The sequence below is a fragment of the Haematobia irritans genome, chromosome 3 (assembly GCF_050003625.1).
Source record: "Haematobia irritans isolate KBUSLIRL chromosome 3, ASM5000362v1, whole genome shotgun sequence".
In the NCBI taxonomy this organism is placed as follows: domain Eukaryota; kingdom Metazoa; phylum Arthropoda; class Insecta; order Diptera; family Muscidae; genus Haematobia; species Haematobia irritans.
The window spans coordinates 20,619,162-20,641,987 of record NC_134399.1 but is presented as its reverse complement, the minus strand read 5'-3'; the positions used below and the strand labels follow the sequence as shown (position 1 = coordinate 20,641,987).

At 32.4% G+C, this 22,826-nt stretch overlaps 1 protein-coding gene across 2 annotated transcripts in view; it reads left to right on the top strand.

Moving 5' to 3' along the window:
- The window catches only part of LOC142230083 (uncharacterized), a 301,427-nt gene that overhangs the window by 42,709 nt on the left and 235,892 nt on the right, over positions 1-22,826 (top strand). For both annotated transcript variants that reach the window (XM_075300716.1, XM_075300710.1), the window contains exon 2: positions 4,633-4,655. The gene's annotated coding sequence lies outside the window, so the exon portion shown is untranslated. The remainder of the gene's footprint in view (positions 1-4,632; positions 4,656-22,826) is intronic.

The following is a 22,826-nucleotide window of genomic DNA, read 5'->3' as shown; positions in this document are numbered from 1 at the left end:
CAATTTACTGTAAAGTAAAGTACAAAAAAACACTGTCCCCAAACTATACGTTATACATATATATATATATATATATATATATATATATATATATATATATATATATATATATATATATATATATATATATATATATATATATATATATATATATATATATATATATATATATATATATATATATATATATATATATATATATATATATATATATATATATATATATATATATATATATATATATATATATATATATATATATATATATATATATATATATATATATATATATATATATATATATATATATATATATATATGTATATATATATATATATATATATATATATATATATATATATATATATATATATATATATATATATATATATATATATTTATACCCACCACCATAAAATGGTGACGGGGGTATAATAAGTTTGTCATTCCGTTTGTAACACATCGAAATATCGATTTCCGACTATATAAAGTATATATATTCTTGATCAGGGAGACATTCTAAGACGATATAAGCATGTCCGTCTGTCCGTCTGTCTGTCTGTCTGTCTGTCTGTCTGTCTGTCTGTCTGTTGTAATCACGCTACAGCCTTCAATAATGGCGCTATCGTCCCGAAATTTAGCACAGATTAGTTTTTTGTTTGCAGGCAGGTCAAGTTCGAAGATGGGCTATATCGGTCCAAGTTTTGATATAGTCCCCATATAAACCGACCTCTCGACTTGGGGTCTTGGGCCTATAAAAACCGTAGTTTTTATCAGATTTGCCTGAAATTGGAAATCTAGAGGTATTTTGGGACTATAAAGAGGTGTGTCGAAAATGGTCCATATCGGTCCATGTTTTGGTATAGCCCCCATATAGACCGATCTCCCGATTTTGCTTCTTATGCGTCTAGAAACAGTATTTTCTATCCTATTTGTATGAAAATGAAAATCTAAAGGTATTTTGGGACCATAAAGGGGTGTGTCGAAAATGGTCCGCATCGGTCCATGTTTTGATATAGCCCCCATATAAAACAATCTCCCGATTTGGAGTCTTGGGCCTATAAAAACCGTAATTTTTATCCAATTTGCCTGAAATTGGAAATATAGAGGTATGTGAGGACCATAAAAAGGTGTGCCGAAAATGGTGCTCATCGGTCCATGTTTTGTTATAGCCCCCATATAGACCGATATTCCGATTTTGCTTTTACGGCTTCTAGAAACTATATTTACCATCCGAGTTGCCTGAAATTGGAAATCTAGAGGTATTTGAGGACCATAAAAGGTGTGCCGAAAATGGTGCTCATCGGTCCATGTTTTGATATAGCCCCCATAGAGACTGATTTCCCGATTTTGCTTCTTGGGCTTCTAGAAACTATATTTTCTATCCGATTTTCCTGAAATTGAAAATCTAGAGTTCTTTTGGGACCATAAAAAGGTGTGACGAAAATGGTGCCCATCGGTCCATTTTTTGGAATAGCCCCCATATAGACCGATCTCCCATTTTGCTTCTTGGGCTTCTAGAAACTATATTTACCAGCCGCTTTGCCTGAAATTCTTGAGCTACAATAAACTGTATTTATTACATGATTTGCCTGAAATTCGAAATCTAGAGGTATTTTTAGACCACAAATAAGAGTGCCGAAATTGAGGTATATCGGTCCATTTTTTGGTATAACCCCCATATAGACTGATCTCTCGATTTTTACTTCTTGGGCGTCTAGGACTATATTTTTTGGCCGATTTGTTTGAAATTGAAAATCTGGAGGTATTTTAAGATCACAAATATGTGAGTAGCAAATTGTGCCTATCGGTCTATGTTTTGGTATAGCCCCCATATACACCGATCCCCCGGCTTTATTTCTTGGGCTTCTAGAATCCGTAGTTTTTATCCGATTTGCTGGAAATTAGTAATCTATAATACAATTTTAGACAAATTAAATTTCTTTTTCTTATAAAGTGTTTCCGTTTGCTTTGCTTGTCCAAAATTACGTTTCTCAAAAAAGAAAACACTTCTTTAAGGGTATAGCAGGCGCACTGATCATGAAAATTGCTTCAAACTGAAAGTAAAAGTTCCAGATTTTTCTCATCGTATTTAAATAAACGCGGAAAAATCTACAGATTTAAGATTTTAAATTAAGGCGTAATTTCAACATATACACGATATGTTTATATTTTCTCTAAAACTCAAACAAAATTGGTTCTCATATATCCAGAATCTTATCTGGTCTTCATAGGTAGAATCTTCAAAGTTTGTCTTCGGGAGCTGGCTCGTTTGGGAAAAGATTTGTCATCAAACTCCCTACAATTCTATATATTATCAAGTAACCCACTACGAGGAAGAGTTTTCATAGTAAACTATTATACTTGATTCATGGTGGTGGGTATTTAAAATTCGGCCCGGCCGAATTTACTGCTGTATATACTTGTTTTTTTTTTTTTTTTTATGGGGGTCTTAGAGCAATATTTCGATGTGCTACAATGGTGCTCATCGGTCCATGTTTTGTTATAGCCCCCATATAGACCGATATTCCGATTTTGCTTTTACGGCTTCTAGAAACTATATTTACCATCCGAGTTGCCTGAAATTGGAAATCTAGAGGTATTTGAGGACCATAAAAGGTGTGCCGAAAATGGTGCTCATCGGTCCATGTTTTGATATAGCCCCCATAGAGACTGATTTCCCGATTTTGCTTCTTGGGCTTCTAGAAACTATATTTTCTATCCGATTTTCCTGAAATTGAAAATCTAGAGTTCTTTTGGGACCATAAAAAGGTGTGACGAAAATGGTGCCCATCGGTCCATTTTTTGGAATAGCCCCCATATAGACCGATCTCCCATTTTGCTTCTTGGGCTTCTAGAAACTATATTTACCAGCCGCTTTGCCTGAAATTCTTGAGCTACAATAAACTGTATTTATTACATGATTTGCCTGAAATTCGAAATCTAGAGGTATTTTTAGACCACAAATAAGAGTGCCGAAATTGAGGTATATCGGTCCATTTTTTGGTATAACCCCCATATAGACTGATCTCTCGATTTTTACTTCTTGGGCGTCTAGGACTATATTTTTTGGCCGATTTGTTTGAAATTGAAAATCTGGAGGTATTTTAAGATCACAAATATGTGAGTAGCAAATTGTGCCTATCGGTCTATGTTTTGGTATAGCCCCCATATACACCGATCCCCCGGCTTTATTTCTTGGGCTTCTAGAATCCGTAGTTTTTATCCGATTTGCTGGAAATTAGTAATCTATAATACAGTTTTAGACAAATGAAATTTCTTTTTCTTATAAAGTGTTTCCGTTTGCTTTGCTTGTCCAAAATTACGTTTCTCAAAAAAGAAAACACTTCTTTAAGGGTATAGCAGGCGCACTGATCATGAAAATTGCTTCAAACTGAAAGTAAAAGTTCCAGATTTTTCTCATCGTATTTAAATAAACGCGGAAAAATCTACAGATTTAAGATTTTAAATTAAGGCGTAATTTCAACATATACACGATATGTTTATATTTTCTCTAAAACTCAAACAAAATTGGTTCTCATATATCCAGAATCTTATCTGGTCTTCATAGGTAGAATCTTCAAAGTTTGTCTTCGGGAGCTGGCTCGTTTGGGAAAAGATTTGTCATCAAACTCCCTACAATTCTATATATTATCAAGTAACCCACTACGAGGAAGAGTTTTCATAGTAAACTATTATACTTGATTCATGGTGGTGGGTATTTAAAATTCGGCCCGGCCGAATTTACTGCTGTATATACTTGTTTTTTTTTTTTTTTTTTTTTTTTATGGGGGTCTTAGAGCAATATTTCGATGTGCTACAAACGGAATGACTGAGTTAATATACCCCCATCCTATGGTGGAGGGTTTCATCTTTGCACACAAGCTAATGTTTATCTTCTACGAAACTAAATTTTACCCCAACGAAGTTTTTGTTTCTTCATATGATTATCTCTACAACGACATGGTAGCCATTGCCATGTTTATTCTCAACAAAGATTTTTTTTGCCTGCACACATACAATTTTTTTCTAATCCAATGACGAAAATAATTGATACCATTAATTTTTTAATTGAAATGTCGTCAGTCAGAGAAATGATAGTCTCAAGTAAAAAATTAATTCAAAGTCAATTAAAAATTATTTGATCCAATTAAAAAATTAATTGATACTATTCATTTTTGTGATTAATTTTTTGTTTCAATTAAAAAATTTGATGAGTCAATTTTTAATTGAATATTTTTTAAAACTCAATTAAGACATTTATTGCAACAAAGTTCGAAAATCTTTTTCTGTGTGAAAGAAACAATTTTGAGAACAAAGTGAAATTTCGTTAGTCCGAAAATTTAGTTTCCAAGAATAGAAATCCATTCTTGAAGATTTGTTTTGTTATATAAACTGAGACAGGTAACTTGAAACGTTTTTATATTCTTATAGGTCGTGATCATTAGTAATGCATATTTATTTGAATTTTGTAAAGAGCTACAAGTCCATGGGATCCTTATATCGCTTAATATATCTATTTTTTCGCTTCTAATATATTCGCCATAAAAATATTTATCCAATACCTATTTAAATATTTTTTTTATTTAATCCATAAATAATTACTGACATTTTTTTATTTTTCTCTAACAGGTTTCTACTATCTACGATTTGAGGTAAGTTATGCTATGATTTCCTTTACCAGAATAATATTGGGAATTGTTTTATTATTTAATCTAATTATGTTTTTATTACAATATATAACGTTCTTTTAACCCTTTCATGTTATTTTAAAGTAGAGGTTTTAATCTAAATCAGCTATAAATATTTTCAATATTAACCCTTTTAACCCATTCACAACCGATGTACACTCAGGAGGACATTCGAACATGACTCTAAACTCTATTTCCAGTCTTAGTTTCGACTTATTTTTCTATGTTATTTTAAAGTAGAGGTTTTAATCTAAAACAGCTATAAATATTTTCAATATTGGCCAGCACTAAAATGAATTTTTGTAAACGTCTTTAACAATAAACGAAAAATACGAAATTTTGAGACAATTTTTCTACTGTATGTCTCCAGCAAATGGACGATCATACAAAAACTATAGCTGGTATTTTTTCGGATTATTTGTTGGAGAAAAATTAAAGTTTTTAACATTAGGTTTATTGCGGTAGTGAAAGGGTTAATTTATTTTATATTTCAGATCAAGATTTGTCATCATAAATTTTTAGTACATTTTAAATCTTTAATCTTTGACTTTTTCCTCTCTCTCATATAAAACTGGTCATCTACTTCTTCAATACTACATACTAAACTTTCATTCTTTTACTATACAATTTGGGGTAATTTAGAGTTTGTTTTAAAGACATTTAATTTTTATTGGTCTTCTTTTAGATTTTATGATCACTGAAAGTGGATGAAACCAGTTAATGAATGAGTTTTATGAGTGAATTGTTTTCTACATGTTTGAAAATATTTTTTTTTTCTAAAAAAAAAAAATTTAATGTCTATTGCAATGGGTTGGCTATAGTTTGTTAGGGCCTTTTGTTCTGACTCTAGGGTTTTTGTTTGTTTTAAAGAATACAAAAGACTTTCAAATTGTGCGTCTTTTCAAGGTCTCCGTTTGTTTTTTTTTTGGTTTGTTCAGAAAGAACTCCATGTGGCAGAATTGAAAGCAGATGTGGCATTTTTGAAATACGCAAAAAAAAAAACGGGAAGCTTAAGGGAGCGTGTGTTTTATGCGACTTAATAAAACTTTCAGTAAGCATTCATTCATTTTTGAAAACTTATTTATGTATATTAAATGTTCCACAGATGTGTTTGAAGAATGCCATTACTTCTTTTGTCCAAGACAATACAATTTTGACAAGAGATTTAGGTTTATGGGCCACAGATATTAAATTAGTTTAGGTAGATACATAATTCTTGCTTAATGGTTGACATATTTCAAATTTTTTTTGTTTGTAGTTAAAAGAGGAAATGTATAAAATATTAAGAAATGCGACCTAATATCCTAAATGAAGATCTGAATATAGTTTTTGTTTTGTAGTGATCTTCATTTTGTATGTACTGCTTCCATGTAAAACCAGGATGATGTATGCGATTATCAGTATACAGTAGGTAACGGATATAAGAACATATCATATTATATGAGAGAGAGAGTTTAGCAAACCACTGTCATTTTGGTAGGAAAAATAAATTTTTCCTATGAAAAAATCGTTTATAAGAAAAAAATGAAAATTTTATGTAACGGATATAAGAACAACTCATGTCAGAGAAAACTCATTTAAGAAAACGACATTTCTGTTTGGCAGGCAAATGGTTTTTTCAAAATTTTATTTCTATAGAACATTTTGTCAAAATTTTATTTCTATAGAAAATTGTGTCAAAATATTATTTCTATAGAAAATTTTGTCAAAATTTTATTTCTGTAGAAAATTTTGTCAAAATGTTAAGCCTACACCCAAAAAAGGAATATGATCACCTCAAACATGTTTTAAGAGCAAAATGTTATTTTTGGGTTGTGACCATGTAACATGGTTTTCGCAACCATGTTATTTTCTCGGAAATCATGTATCTGATTTCGGCAAACAGGTTATATTTGACGAGAAAATAACATTTTAGTGACAAACATGTTACATGGTCACCATACAAAAATAACATTTTGCTCTTAAAACATGTTAGAGGTGATCATATTCATATAATTATATTCATCATATAAGAACATCTCATGTCAGAGAAAACTCATTTAAGAAAACGTAATTTCTGTTTGGCAAGCAAATGGTTTTTTCAAAATTTTATTTCTATAGCACATTTTGTCAAAATTTTATTTCTATAGAAAATTTTGTCAAAATTTTTTTTCTATAGCAATTTTTGCCAAAATTGTAGAAAATTATAGAAAATTTTATCTAACTTTTATTTCAATAAAAAATTTTGTAAAAATTTTATTTCTGTAGAAAATTTTGTAAAATTTTATTTCTCTATAGAAAATTTTGTCAAAATTGTATTTCAATGGAAAGTTTTGTCAAAATTTTATTCTATGGAAAAATTTGTCAAAATTTTATTTCTTTAGAAAATGTTGTCACAATTTTATTTCTATAGAAAAATTTTGTCAAAATTTTATTTCTATAGAAAAATTTTGTCAAAATTTTCTTTCTATAGAAAATTTTGTCAAAATTTTATTTCTATAGAAAATTTTGTCAAAATTTTTATTTCTATAGAAAATTTTGTCAACATTTTATTTCTATAGAAAATTTTATAAAAATTTTAGTTATATAGAAAATTTTGTCAACATTTTATTTCAGTACAAAATTTGGGCAAAATTTTTATTTCTATACAAAATTTTGTGAAAATTTTATTTCTATAGAAAATTTTGTCAAAATTTTATTTCTACACAATATTTTGTCAAAATTTTATTTCTATAGAAAATTTTGTCATTATTTTATTTCTATAGAAAATTTTATAAAAATTTTATTTCTATGGAAAATTTTGTTAAAATTTTATTACCATGGGAAATTTTGTCAAAATTTTATTTCTATGAAAATTTTGTCAAAATTTTATTTCTATAAAAAAATTTTGCAAAAATTTTATCTATAGGAAATTTTGTCAACAATTTATTTCTATAGAAAATTTTGTCAAAATTTTATTTCAATGGAAAGTTTTGTCAAAATTTTATTCTATGGAAAAATTTGTCAAAATTTTATTTCTATAGAAAATTTTGTCACAATATTATTTCTATAGAAAATATTGTCAAAATATTATTTCTATAGAAAACTTTGTCAAAATTTTATTTCTATAGAAAATTTTGTCACAATATTATTTCTATAGAAAATATTGTCAAAATATTATTTCTATAGAAAACTTTTTCAAAATTTTATTTCTATAGAAAATATTGTCAAAATATTATTTCTATAGAAAACTTTATCAAAATTTTATTTCTATAGAAAATATTGTCAAAATATTATTTCTATAGAAAACTTTGTCAAAATTTTATTTTTTTTTATTTCTATAGAAAATTTTTTAAAAAATTTATTTCTATAGAAAATTTTGTAAAAATTTTATTTTTATAGAAAATTTTGCCAAAATTTTATTTCTATAGAAAATTTTGCCAAAATTATGGAAAATTTTATCAAAATTTTATTTCTATAAAAAATGTTCTCAAAATGTTATTTCTGTAGAAAATTTTGTAAAATTTTATATCTCTATAGAAAATTTTGTCAAAATTTTATTTCAATGGAAAGTTTTGTCAAAATTTTATTCTATGGAAAAATTTGTCAAAAATTTATTTCTTTAGAAAATTTTGTCACAATTTTATTTCTATAGAAAAATTTGTGTTCTGAAGGCTTCAGATAGAACTCCTGATATCTGCTATAACGCGTCGCTGCCTGATAGGCGAATTTGCAAAAACTATAGGTGCGAAGTATAATGACTATTGTAAACGGTGATTTGTTAAGAGCTTGATAACTTTTTTTTTAAAAAAAACGCATAAAATTTGCAAAATCTCATCGGTTCTTTATTTGAAACGTTAGATTGGTCCATGACATTTACTTTTTGAAGATAATTTCATTTAAATGTTGACCGCGGCTGCGTCTTAGGTGGTCCATTCGGAAAGTCCAATTTTGGGCAACTTTTTCGAGCATTTCGGCCGGAATAGCCCGAATTTCTTCGGAAATGTTGTCTTCCAAAGCTGGAATAGTTGCTGGCTTATTTCTGTAGACTTTAGACTTGACGTAGCCCCACAAAAAATAGTCTAAAGGCGTCAAATCGCATGATCTTGGTGGCCAACTTACCGGTCCATTTCTTGAGATGAATTGTTCTCCGAAGTTTTCCCTCAAAATGGCCATAGAATCGCGAGCTGTGTGGCATGTAGCGCCATCTTGTTGAAACCACATGTCAACCAAGTTCAGTTCTTCCATTTTTGGCAACAAAAAGTTTGTTAGCATCGAACGATAGCGATCGCCATTCACCGTAACGTTGCGTCCAACAGCATCTTTGAAAAAATACGGTCCAATGATTCCACCAGCGTACAAACCACACCAAACAGTGCATTTTTCGGGATGCATGGGCAGTTCTTGAACGGCTTCTGGTTGCTCTTCACTCCAAATGCGGCAATTTTGCTTATTTACGTAGCCATTCAACCAGAAATGAGCCTCATCGCTGAACAAAATTTGTCGATAAAAAAGCGGATTTTCTGCCAACTTTTCTAGGGCCCATTCACTGAAAATTCGACGTTGTGGCTCGTTAGTAAGTCTATTCATGATGAAATGTCAAAGCATACTGAGCATCTTTCTCTTTGACACCATGTCTGAAATCCCACGTGATCTGTCAAATACTAATGCATGAAAATCCTAACCTCAAAAGAATCACCCTTTATAAGCTGTCATGATATGGAGGAAAAGGAATCAATTAAACACCTCTTGTGTGAGTGTCCTGCTTTTTGTGTAAGGCGTAAGCGAATTTTAGGAGCATATAGCTTTAGATTACTGGCGGACCTGGAAAACGTTAACTTAAGCAGTTTGTTAATGTTTTTGGAGCAATCCGGTTGGTTCCACAAAAGTAAATAATAGAGAAGGTTCAGTGGTTAAGACTAGAAGTGCCCATATGTAATAGGTACTTTTAGTTAAATGTGGTATCACAATGGACTGAATAGTCTAAGTGAGCCTGAAATTTAATAGGGCCGCCACTTTAACCTAACCTAACCATAGAAAAATTTTGTCAATATTTTATTTTTATAGAAAATTTTTTTTAAATTATTATTTCAATAGAAAATTTTGTCAACATTTTACTTCTATACAAAACATATAGAAAATTTTGTCAAAATTTTATTTCTATAGAAAATTTTGTCAAAATTTTATTTCTATAGAGAATTTTGTCAAAGTTTTATTTCTATAGAAAATTTTGTCAAAATTTTATTTCTGCAGAAAATTTTGTAAGATTTTATTTCTCTATAGATAATTTTGTCAAAATTTTATTTCAATGGAAAGTTTTGTCAATATTTTATTTCTATGGAAAAATTTGTCAAAATTTTATTTCTATAGAAAATTTTGTCAAAATTTGACTTCTATATAAAATGTTTTTATTTTATTTTATTTCTGTAGAAAATTTTGTCAACATTTTATTTCTATAAAAAATTTTTCCAAAATTTTATTTATATAAAAAAATTTTGCCAAAATTTTATTTCTATAGAAAATTTTGTCCAAATTTTATTTCTATAGAAAATTTTGTAAAAATTTTATTTCTATAGAAAATTTTGGCAAAATTTTATTTCTATAGAAAATTTTTTTCAACATTTTTTTCTATAGAAAATTTTTTCAAAATTGTATTTCTATAGAAATTTTTTTCAAAATTGTATTTCTATAGAAAATTATTTCTGTAAATGTTTATGCAGTAATTTTTAGTTGGAATGTGGAATATTTTGCAAAATCTACCACAACCTCAAGATATTTACCAAATCGACTGCTAATAAACTTTTTAGTGTTTGGTCTAAGCTGGGTTTGCCAACCATTGTACCACGGTCGTTTCAGTAGAAATTCTTCCGAGTTTTCAGAAGGAAAAAATGTTTGGAACCGGACATGATTTTTTTCAGTGTATGCTGGGTTTTGCCAAGCATTGTACCACGGTCGTTTCAGTACACGGATGAAAAAGACTGTTTTTCATATGTTTGGCTATAAACATTATATGTTTGGAACACAAATTTTTAAACACAATATTTTTGAGTGCAAGCATATAATGTTCATAAACTAGCATAACATGTTTGGGACATATATGTTAATATGTTAGAACATATTATGTTTGGGACATAAAATGTTTGTAAATATAATATGCTTGGATGCAAACATATATTAATTTAGAAATAGCCTATAAATATATATGTGTTTAGTAGCTTGGAGCGCTATGTAACAGGGAGCGATATTGAATTAAGTTGGTGGTTGTTGCTTGTTATTACAAAATTAACATTTTATTTTTCCTTGGGCAATTGATCAGCTACTTCTTTGATCCTTACAAACTGTGTGGTCCGCTGTTCGAATCCCCGTCCGGCAAAAGGTAAAATTAAAATAAAAAAAATCATACAATTGAATAATTTCTTCTACAATATTTGTATTACAGAAAAAGGTGCTAAGAACTAAAAAATCTCGTGGAAGTGAGAAAGATGTGGGGGAATATACAATTAGGCAGAAACAAAATTTTGAGCATTCAGGTCGAAAACCTATGTTGTTAGCACCTATATTACCTGTTTATTTTCGTAATTCATTATGATTGTAAATATATAAATAAATAAATAAAATTTTGAGCACAATATTGTTTGGGAGAATTTTTTTTAAGCATATAATATTTTTGGGTGCAAAATGCAAAATGGAACTTAGACTACCCAAACATATATTGTTTAGACCAATATGCTTTCAAACATATTATATATTGGAAAAGATCAAACATATAAATGTTTGGGCAATACCCAAAAATGTATATGCTTGAAGCAAAATATGTTTGGGAGTATATGTTACAGAAGCGATTTTTTGTGAGGGTGTAGAAATTCTTCCGAGTTTTCAGAAGGAAAAATTTTTTGATACTGGACATAATTTTTTTTTCAGTGTATTCTTCTTATGAACAAGTTATTCATCCTTATATGAATTTCTATAATTTTTTTCTTATAAACAATAATTTTCTAAAAAAAAAAACTTGTAATTTTTTCTGACATTCTCATATCCACTATCGACTGTAACATAATTTAACAGAAACTTTTCTCCATGCATTCTTCATTATTTTAGCCAGTGAACCTTTTGCTAACCTATCTTCTTAGCAACCTAACCCTAACCTATCTTCTTAGCAACACCTCGACTTTATCCCATCACAATAATAATATTCCCTCATCCTTAATTAGTTAATTAAGCTGAACAAAAGGTTGGTAATTAATTTAAATAGTTGTTTCATTGAAACAAATTTTTTGTTCTCAAGATTTTTTCAAAATTATTGGCAAGACAGACATAATATCTTAGCATGTCTACCTTAATTGACTTTAGAAGTAAATAACTGAAGAAATGCATCATCATAATACAGAATATGCATTCCGTGTAAAATAGCTTACATCTTTATAGCTCAAGCTAATACTACATAGTGTCTTTTGAGAAGGAACCAACGTATAATTAGTATGGCATGGAATGTTGGCATAATATCCAAGAATAATCTTTGTTGGCGTTTTTTCTGTTCTTGTCTCCAGAGTAGCGTTTAAAGATAAAAATCATCTGACATTGATGATGATGAGATTGGATTAATTGCTGACATGACATGGATTCGTTCAATTTGTGTTTTATTTGACTTTTTTTAGAGAATAGAACCTACAAGGAAGGTCCAATATCTGGCTAAACAAAAAAAGGGAATTAAAACTAAAAAAGAAGGGTTCATAATTTGGTCAGGGTAAAATTGCTCTACCTTATCCTCTCTCCATAAAAACTAAAATCTATCATCTGGTCCAGCCCTAAAATGAACTAATCGTCCGATCAGGTTAGAAATCGATGGCAGCGAGGATTATTAAAAAAACAGTTCATGTGTGAGAGTCCAGGCCACAAAGTGTAGCTTTACTGGAAAAGTGACTGTCTGGATAGAGTGGCTAATATACGTTCTTCCTGTAGAAATTCACCTATAACTTCTATATTGCATTTTCAACGTTTAAAAGTGGAGAGAATACTGCATTTTATGAGCACTTCAAGCCTATGTCTTTAAAAGCTCACAAATACTGGCCATTTTTAGGCCACGATCGAATCCAAAGATGTCACTCTAGTTATAAATTAGCTGATCCCGACATACTCTTCGATATTGAAATCAATGGAGCAAAAGTATATATGGCCTCCACCATGGATTACGTTAAAAGTTCTACTTAAGATTGTCATCCACAATGGAATTACTTGGGTCGTGGTAACAGTTCCCGATGGATAGTTTTTTACAACTTCTTAGCCTTGTCTTCTAAATTGTAAGAAAGTCCATATGGAATCTAAGGCCTTAAGTTCGGTCGGGCCGAATCTTAAATAACCCCCCCCCCCCTAAATTAAATATAATAGTTTCCTTTGAAAACTTTTCGACGTAGCAGGTTACTTGAAAATATATAGAATTTGGTGACAGATACTTTCCCAAGCAAGTATATATCACAAAATATGAACCGATGCACACCATCTATTTATGGACCTAAAAACAGATTTTGAATTCCAGGCTAATCTGGTAAAAATTGGGGTGTCTAGACGCTCTACAATTCAAATTGGGAGATCGGTACAAATGCGAGCTGTATCAAAACCTGGATTTTCGCCACACCTACTTTTGGATCTAAAATACCTCAGGCAACTCGGATACAAATTGCGGTGTGTAGAAGCGCAAGTAGTCAAATCGAGAGATCGGGCATTATGGAGGCTATACCTAAGCATGGGCACTAGTTTATGGACCTAAAATATCTCTAGATTTTCAGCCAAATCGGGTAGAAATTGGAATATCTACACGTCAAATCGAGAGATCCGTCCATATGGGGAGCTATACCAAAATATGGATCTTGTTGCACATCATCTCCAGCACTCTTGTATATGGACCTAAAATACTTCTAGATTTCCAATTTCACGCAAATCGAAAAAAATAGGATATCTAGATGCTAGAGAAGTCAAATCGGGAGATAGGTCTATATGGGGGCTATACAAATGCATGGACCGTTGCACATCATCTCCAGCACACTTCTATATGGACCTAAAATACTTCTACATTTCCAATTTCAGGCAAATCGGAAAAAAATGTCTAGATGCTTAAGAAGTTCAATCGAGAAATAGATCTATATGGGGGCTATCCAAAAACATGGACCGATTCGCACCATGTTCCGCAGCCCTATTTACGGACCTTAATTTTTTTTTTTAATTTTGAATATCAGGCGAATCAGATGGCCAAGTCCCCAATTGGGGGGGTCGGTTTGTATGGGATCTATATCAAAATCTGGACCGATCTGACCCATCTTCAAACTTAACTTGCTTGCAGACAAAAGAAGAATTTATGCCAAATCTCTGCACGGTTTCGTCATTATTGAAGGCTGTATCGTGATTGCAATAGACAGACAGACGGATATGGTTATATTCGGTTAGGTTATGTATAGTGGCAGCCCGATATTTCAGGCTCACTTACAGTATTCAATGCATTGTAATACCACATTGATTAACTTTTCTCTTATCACTGAGTGCTGCCTGATTCTATGTTTAGCTCAATGACAAGTGATCGCCTTTTTAAAGTCTAATACCAACGATGTTGCACTTTACGGTGAAATAACTTAGAGAAGCTTTGAAACACTCGAAAATGTAACCGGCATTACTTAGAGGGTATACTCAACCATAGAAAAACTTTGTGTTCTTATGTGGAAACTGGGATTTGAACCCACAACCCTGTGTATGCAAGGCGGGAATGCTAACCATTGCACCACGGTGGCTCTTTCCTCGTTTGATGGCCAATATGAGGGCTCATTACCGCAGAGCCACCGTGGTGCAATGGTTAGCATGCCGCCTTGCAAACACAAGGTCGTGGGTTCGATTCCTGCTACGACCGAACACCAAAAAGTTTTCAGCGGTGGATTATCCCACCTCAGTAATGCTGGTGACAATTCTGAGGGTTTCAAAGCTTCTCTAAGTGGTTTCACTAGAATGTGGAACGCCGTTCGGACTCGGCTATAAAAAGGAGGTCATTGAGCTTAACATGGAATCGGGCAGCACTCAGTGATAAGAGAGAAGTTCACCACTGTGGTATCACAGTCTAAGTGAGCCTGATACATCGGGCTGCCACCATAAGCGTAGGAAGACCTCTGGGGAGGGGGCTAAGACCCTCCCAGAAAAATTTTAGCCCCCCCCCCCCAGAATTTGAAAACCTATTTACGATTTTCCATTTTTATAAAAAATAAACAAGCCCAGCCAAAAAAGTAATGAAATTGATCTTTTTGGATCCGGAAGTGGTGCAAAATTGGCGAAGAAGCGATGAATTTAACATGGGCTTGTCATCGGACGGAAGTCCTCCATTCCAACAGCCGTTGCACTGAATTTGCATCACTTCTTTAGGTGTGATCCGAATTCAATGTTTTGAATGTATATTAAAAAATTCTGTTATATTTTGTCAAATAAATAATTTTTATAATTTTTAATGGATTCTAATGCTTGTCGGAACGTTTGACCTCAAATATTTTTAAAAATTCACAAGTTTTTCAGATTGGATTTAGAATTTTTTTTTCAACAAAATTTAAATTATTTGTACCATTTTATGAATTCTTACTTCGTTTTTAAGGTATTTGAAACAAAAAAGTTAAAATTTCCCATTAAAAATATGAAAAAACCAAATTATAAAAAATCGAATTTAAAGAACTTCCTGAGTAGTTAAAATAAAGAACATCATTGGGAGTTCATCTTCTGGAAGTGCTTTTAAAGTTGTGCCTTTGGAAGAACTTCCAATTTTTTTTGCTGGGAAATGTGTGGAACTACCTTTAGCTGCTTTATTATAAATTAATTTTCGAGTTATTTTGATGTCTAATTTTTTTTATTAATTTTTATGAAATAAAACATTAATTGAAATATAAATAAATGAAACATAAATTTTTAGCTAGGGGGGCTATAGCCCCCCCTAGGAAAATTGTCAAGCTATGCTAATGACTGCCACATAACCTAACCTATCCTACCTCATATTTCAGTGTTCTACATGCGTTTTGTAATTGGTGCCTTTTTAGTGAGGTAGGTCTGGAGCACCAGAGTTTATGTTTTGCATTGTAATCTCCTCCTAGGCTGAAATGATTATTTAAATTCTGGAAAAATTCCCTGAATTGGATATTGTGTCTTGGAGGGGAATAAATTGATGCTATATTAAAGTATTTATTGTGTGTTCAAATTTACTGCAACACAGTCCAATTGAAACTTATAAGGGTATGGTTACACTAGACAAATATTTACCCAAAATGAGTGTCAAACTTTTGTTCTAAGAGTACTTTCGAAATATGTGGATACCGTTTTTGTAAAATACTTCTATTCTGATGTAGTATATCCAATATGAGCTAAAAATGTTTGCTGGTTTGACTGTGGCGACGAATTCTTTTTTGATTTGTGTCAAATATTTGGCCAGTGTGACCATGGCGTAAGTTTCAGTCTTTGCTTCCTCATGATGAAACAATTAAATCCAAATATTATTTTTTTTTCCAAACTGGAAAGTTCCAATTTCATCATTCTTCACTCCACCTTTCAATGTAAATGTTCATTAGCGACTATTACAAATTGCAGACATTATGTCTTTATCTAGAACATTCGAATAAAAGACTGCGACACCTTACATCCTTGTCAAACCGGAGTTTATAAGACAACTCCAATTCAATTGAATTGGCTTCATAATAATGAATAAAATATCATTTGAAAATCTATTAAGATTCTGATATAAGAAATTTGTTATACAGTCCATAGACAATAAACCACTTTGCTTCCTTCTGATGTATGGCAAATTTCCCAATCTTTAGATTGGTGGTGGCATGGAAAAACATAAATTAACACCGGAAATTTTTCGTAATCTCTAGGTAGCTTGAATGTGAGCATTAGTGATAGGAAACTCCAAGACAAGAGGCAACCAAACAAGCATCCAGCACCACCATCACCACCACCACTAATTATTTGAAAACAAAGACTTCAGACAAAGTGTTAATTTTATCTAGCTTGGTCAATGTTGAAGTTTTACTGCGTTAGAGCTAGTTACGCTCCATCAAAATGCACCTGCAAAAAGTGGAAGTATATTTTTCGTCTTTCAACAAAAATCTCATAAAGGCCACAAAAAACAAAAACACACATCTCTAAGAGTTCAACATAGCTAACCTAGCCAAACAATAAAAAATCACATCACAAAAAATTTGTGAGGTATGTGCTCATGGAGCATGTGTTTGACCATAGTCTTTGAGTGTTTATGATAGCATATGATCGTATTATTAGAGATTGTAATGTAATTAAAATCCAAAAAGCCATTAAACTATAGCAGCATGAAAACAGAAGAAAAGAACAAAAACGAAAACGCCAATTTGAAAAACATGAATTACCTAGAATCCAACAAAGCCACAGAGAACCAATGTCTGTAATTACAGCGACAAGAACATGGAGGTCTTAACAGATAATACTCGATAAACTCGGCTTAAAAATGAGAGTATTCAACATTTCATATGTATTAATTTATAGCATTTTCACTTTAAATGAATCCTTTATAAAAAAAATGAACCAAATGAAACAATTTTCAAATCAAATGAAACCCGAAATCACACAAATAAGATTAAGGGGTTGTAGTTATATGAAAAAATGATACACAGTGGTGGTGGAAATGGTTCAGTTTGGGATGAATAGTTCGCGTATATTATTTCCATTAGAATTTAGCATATAAGACCCAAAATGAATCATCTCCCACCGTCAGATCTGTAATGACGGCTATAGAAAATCGCTCTAGCGAGAGATAAAACATGTATAGCTATACTTGTGTAGATTGGCATCTGGCATTTTTTGTTTGTTTTTCAATAACATAATAAAACCAATTCCTTTGTCTTCTTGTCTATTGAGTTCTATTGAGTTCATATAAAAAAATGTGTAATCATCAATTTGTACGTAAAACCAGCTTGCATTAATATTAGGCTAACTTAAAAACAATGGTTTTCCTCGTTAGCTGAATTTTAAAATTTGGAATACTTGGAATAACTTTCATAGAAGCCCGGTAAAGGATAGAATATACTGTCGAATCCAAGATGTATACGGTAGATAAGCTAAAATGTTGGTTACAATATCTTGGATTATTAAGTTCGAGAAGCAAACTTCATCTTTCACTGAATTAAATATAAATACACAAGGTCGTGGGTTCGATTCCTGCTTCGACCGAACTCCAAAAAGTTTTTCATCGGTGGATTATCCCACCTCAGTAATGCTGGTGACATTTCTGAGGGTTTCAAAGCTTCTCTAAGTGGTTTCACTGCAATGTGGAACGCCGTTCGGACTCGGCTATAAAAAGGAGGTCCCTTATTATTGAGCTTAACATGGAATCGGCCAGCATTCAGTGATAAGAGAGAAGTTCACCACTATGGTATCACAATGGACTGAATAGTCTAAGTGAGCCTGATACATCGGGCTGCCACCTAACCTAACCTAAGTGTCCCCCAGGAGATCGAAGGACGGCTGTAGCATACACGGATAGATTCGGTCCAGTCCCGGAGACTTGTAAGGACTGAAACTATTTAGTGCCCATCTGATGCTTCGTCTTGTAACAATCTCTGAGCCTTCCTCTCTTCCTCCCTCGAAGTCCTTAAAACCACACGGGTCCGGTGCCATGTTTATCTCATATTCTGGAAAATGTGTTTCAAGTAGCATATCTAGTGTTTCCTCTGGTGTTTCCGTAGTCTTGCAGTATCCTTTATATTAGAGAGTTCCTCTATCACACGGATAAAATCGTTCTTTTTCACCTTTTTTGTTTCCCTTTTGTACTCTCTCACACAGTCCTTATATTCATTCAATGACTGTTCTGTGTCGTGTATGTACACCAAGGATGGTAAATGCAGTACTATAGTAGTTTTCTTCAATACTTTATCGCCCTGGTCAGTACCGTAGTACCCTCGTGACAGAAAGCTGAATTTTAGGCTTAATATTGAAGAGAGGGCGAGAAAAGCCATGGTAGCTTTGTACTCGTGCAAAAAGGCAATAGGGAAAATGTGGGGACTAAAACCAAAAATTGTGCATTGGCTATACATGGCAGTAGTTAGACCTATAATGCTATATGGTGTTGTAGTCTGGTGGCCGGCACTTCAGAAACCGACTTGTTTAGATAAAGTTCAGCGTATGGCGAGCTTATGTATCTCAGGCGCATTTAGTAAGACAGGAACAGACTGCCTTAATGTCATGCTACATCTATTGCCTTTAGACATTTTGGCCAAACAGTCAGCTGCAACAACGGCTGTGCGGTTGCGCGAGCTATCGCTGTGGTCGGAAAAAATGTTCGATCATAGTTCGGTCCTCAAAGTAATGGCAGATGTGCCTAACGTAGTGGATTACACCCTGGCAAAACCACTTTTCGACAAAAAGTTTGAAATTCTAATTCCCAACAGTGAGGCGTGGTGTACATAGACCCCGGGGAATAAAAGATATATAGATTTCTATACTGATGGCTCCAAATTGAATGGACAAGTTGGGTTCGGAGTATATTCTAAAGATCTGGAAATTCGAATAGCGAAAAGATTACCTAATCACTGTAGTGTTTTTCAGGCTGAAATATTGGCAATAAGAGAGGTGGTGAATTGGCTGAGAAGTAATGTTCCAACAAATATTGGCATTAATATATACTCAGACAGTCAACCTGCAATAAAATCCTTGGACTCTGTGTTCCTTAACTCGAAAACGGCCATAGACTGCCGCAAATCTCTCAACGAGATGGCTGAGCAGTACAATATTCACCTAATATGGGTGCCTGACCATAGGAACATACCGGGGAACTGCGAAGCGGATGAGTTGGCAAGGCTAGGGACTACCTTACATATTCCAGGGGAACTAGAATCTTTTGGTATGCCCCTGGCTACCTGCAAGCTCATGCTGCGTGAGAAGGCTGTTATGATGGCAAATGTTCGATGGGAGAATTGCAAGGGCTGTAACGACACCAAGCAAATATGACCCCATTTAAACTTAAACCGCACACTAGATATGTTAGTGTTCTCGAGACGTCAGATATCACTCCTGATATCTGCTATAACGGGTCGCAGCCTCATAGGCGATTTTGCAAAAACTATAGGCGCGAAGTATAATGACTATTGTATGAGCTGTCATGATGCGGAGGAAAAGGAATCAATTAAACACCTCTTGTGTGAGTGTCCTGCATTTTGTGTAAAGCGCAAGCAAATTTTAGGAGCATATAGCTTCAGATTACAGGAGGATCTGGAAAACGTTAACTTAAGCAGTCTGCTAATGTTTTTGGAACAATCTGGTTGGTTCAACAAAGAAAAATAATCAAGAAGGTTCAGCGGTTAAAACTAGAAGTGCCCATATGTAATAGGTACTTTTAGTTAGTGTAGTATCACAATGGACTGAATAGTCTAAGTGAGCCTGAATCTTAAATCGGGCTGCCACTTTAACCTAACCTAACCTAACCTTCCCTCGTGAATTATTAGGTACGTTTTTGTGTACATCGTTTTGAGCCGATATCAGATTTATTCTGATAAAAATTTACAAATTTGCCAAAACCATGATTTTCTTGAATTTCAAGAATGTTTTGGTGGGAAAAGGTATGCGATTCTATATTACGCTTCCACACGAATACTTTTTAGATAAGACGTTATCGATCGCGTACTAAAATAATGGGAATCATCACTGTTGAAACTTGAGACAAAAATAATCTACCAACTTTTGGAGAAAATCTTACCAAAATTATGTTATTTATATTTCTTTTGTCAAAATTTTATTTCTATAGAAAATTTTGTCAAAATTTTATTTCTATAGAAAATTTTCTCAAAATTTTACTTCTATAGAAATTTTTTTAAAAATTTTATTTCTATAGAAAATTTTCTCAAAATTTTATTTCTATCGAAAATTTTATTTCTATAGAAGATTTTCTCAAAATGTGATTTCTATACAATATTTTTTCAAAATTTTATTGCAACAGAAAATTTTGTCAAAAATTTCTTTTTACTTATGTAAAGTACGATGAATTCTACCAATCTACCAAACAGTAAAAAAACTACCATTTTTGATAGAATTCTACCAACTGTGGCAACTGTGATTACAATACTATGGTAGTTTTATAAGCGCATATAAAACTAAAAACAAAATATTTAAAATTGAGGAGTTGACAAACAATATATTATTTTCTTTAAATTTCAATTTAAAGGAGCTCTTTACAATAATATCACAATGGACTGAATAGTCTAAGTGAGCCTGAATCTTAATCGGGCTGCCACATTAACCTTTTACAATAATATTCCAATGGAATTTTTATTGAAAAGTATGTTTTTGTACTTTCTTAAAAACAGCATTTTCCATCCCGGATGTACACACATCGCCCTATCTCTCTCTCTCTCTCTTCGATTTTAACTTCTCCGGAGTTGATGGACTTCATCTGTTGACTTCAAGCAATATCTCTGGATATATGTTTCTGGAATAATGTTTCTTGATAGGAGAGACTTTTTGGAGTATATGGGATTTCGTGGGAAACGAGAACCCACTAAGATAGAGGTACTGGTCTACCATGCCTTATTACTTTATTCTAGAATTTTTATTTGCAAAGCTAAGGGTATGTTAAGTGATCCCCTGCCGTGTATTAGTTGTAGATTTATCATTAAGTTTTAGTTGTAATCAATTTTCTACACATTTCCTAAAATATATTCAAGTCTATTGAGGATTACCAATTCCGACATAAACAACAAGCAGCAAGTTATGTTTAAGTATCTAATTGTTTGTCTAAACACACGGGAAACAAACAGTCAAATACAAAGCGGATGAAGCGGCCCAGATAGATGGATGGAGGAGGAGTAGTAATGCTCGTTCACTAACAAATACTACGGATAGAGATGAGGATGATGATAATAATCATCATCAAGAGCAATTCCAACACCACCACTACAATTATCATCATCCATCCAGGTTGATTTCTATCAACTATCTTTTGTTTAGGATCTCAACAATGTTGGTTGGTCATGTGTTGTTTTGTCTTTAATAAAAACAAAACCAATAGTAAAGACTTAAGATTTAGACTTTAGAGTTGCTGTGCAATTGAAAAAGTGTGCGATTTAAAAAGACTGAAGACACAAGCGTATAGCTAAAGAGTTGGCGAGAGCGCAAACTAACTAAAGAGCATTTACAACAATTTCGTATCTGGCCTGCCACCAAGTTTTATGTAAACTAACATCTTTATTCTTATGTGTGTTGTACCGGTTGACTTACTTCTCAGCTGGTTAAAGTGATAAAGTGTACCAAAGTCTAAACATCGTTCATCACTGAAGATGACGCTATGGATTGTGCTGAATGAATGACGGACGGCGTTGTTTGTGAGCTTTTTTGCCTCTGTGTTTTTTGGGCTTCTTCTTTATCTACCGTTTCAATACCTCTGTGTACTTCTGTTTCCAAGCATTAGAGAGTGCAGCGACCCTTGGATTGTGAATGTAAAATTACTATGAAGATCATCATCCTCTATTATTAGTAGTTAGTGTATTCCAAGTTTCTTCTTGGGTAGTTTTTTTTTTTATGTTTGTTCTTTCCTACTTACTTTGTTTTGGCGTTTAAGTAGTTGTTGTTGTTGTTGATGTTTCCCTATATTCTTTTCCCATCTAAAGATCATCAAATGTGTTGTGTGTGTGTTTTGTTTTTATTCTTATGGCCAATGGGTTTATTGCAATGCTTTTCATTCCCATACCGGAGGAGACCTTGTCTTTTGTCTATTTAACCACTTTTTCCGACCTTTCTAATACTCATTAAGATTGAAAGGGTCTAAAGTAGTAGATAACATACAAACAAACATACATACTTACATACATATGAGGTATTTGTATTTCTTCTTCTTTCGAAGTTTCCATACAACCAACTGTTTGGCAAAAAAAAAAGTAACAGTAAATCTGTACATGGGAAATGGGCAGACATAATGTATGTAAGGTTTCCTATGATTTGTTATTTGTTGTTTTTTTTACATACAACTGTAATTTTAAACGATGTTGGTGTTGTTGTTGTTGCTCTTGTTGCTATTCCTATAAAACTGCAGCTGGACATGTGCTGTAACAACAAGTGCGTTATTGTTTTTGTTGTATGCATTAGTATGTGGCTTGCTCTTGAATAATTTTTGTTTACTCATTGGTATTTGAAAGGTGAGAGACA